This window comes from Sinocyclocheilus anshuiensis, unplaced genomic scaffold (genome assembly GCF_001515605.1).
Source record: "Sinocyclocheilus anshuiensis isolate Anshui unplaced genomic scaffold, SAMN03320099.WGS_v1.1 scaffold267, whole genome shotgun sequence".
Taxonomy (NCBI): Eukaryota; Metazoa; Chordata; class Actinopteri; order Cypriniformes; family Cyprinidae; genus Sinocyclocheilus; species Sinocyclocheilus anshuiensis.
Window position 1 is genome coordinate 3,950,446 of NW_015552637.1, and position 1,176 is coordinate 3,951,621.

A 1,176-nucleotide genomic window follows, 5' to 3' on the forward strand; every position below is an offset into this window, starting at 1 on the left:
TAAAAATAATTCACCCCCCCCCCCAAAAAAAAAAAAAAAACCTGAAACGATGTAATAATGTGTTTATACAGTATATGTGTATACTATTGTTTTTAGTCATTGAGTTATTACTGAATAGAAATATTTCTGGAGCAGCAAATCAGCATATTAGAATGATTTCTGGAGGATCATGTGACACTGAAGACCTGAGTAATGATGCTGAAAACTCAGCCTTTCTTAATAGGAATACATTACATTTTAAAACATATTCAAAGAGAAAACAGTTATTTTAAATTGTAATAATATTTCACAATATTTCTGCTTTTACTGCATTTTTGATCAAATAAATGCAGCCTTAGTGAGCATAAGAGACTTCTTTCAAAATCATTAAACAATTTTACTGACCACAGACGGGTGTGTCTTTATCTAATTTGAACTAATTTGGATAATATGCAAAACCTCACTGCTCAAAATACAGGAAAAATACAATCAAAGCTCAATAAATGAAAACTTACTGCTTTAGAGAATTGAAGAGCGCAAAGTCCCAGACAGAGACAGCAACACAGTGTGGAAAACATGGAGTAACACATGTAATCCGGCACAGGCTCAGCCGGTGGATCGTGCCTCATGTTCGCAGAGGGTTGAACAATGACCACACGCTGGTTGTGTTGATTCTGGACCTGGGGATGGAGCTGGATGCTCCCGGGATGGACTGCATGAGGACGTCCATCATAACCACCCTGAGCATATAGTGGAGAAAAAGCCTGGTCCATGATCACCTCTACCCTTCTTCTTTAGATATGGCTCTTTGTTTTTCAGATCAAATACTGTGAGACTTTTCTCAGTACCTTGGCCTTTTATGGTGAAAGGTTGTGGTAAAGGATAAGTGGCCTAGTTTTTTGTTTAACCACACAGTACTCCTGCAGACGCTACCCTCTGACATTTACAGTTTCAACAATGCTCTCTGTGCAATTTATAGTGCACAGTGGTGGAGGTAACGAATTACAACTACTCACGTTACTGTAATTAAGTAGTTTTTTCGGGTACTTGTACTTTTTTTTTGTATATTTTTAAAGTTGTACTTTTACTTGTACTTAGGTAGCCTACAAATTAAGCAAAATAATCGAGAAGGGTCTGGCTGCAGCCTTGCACTTGCACTCTCAGACTTGCACTCTCAGACACTTGCGCTTCCGCTAG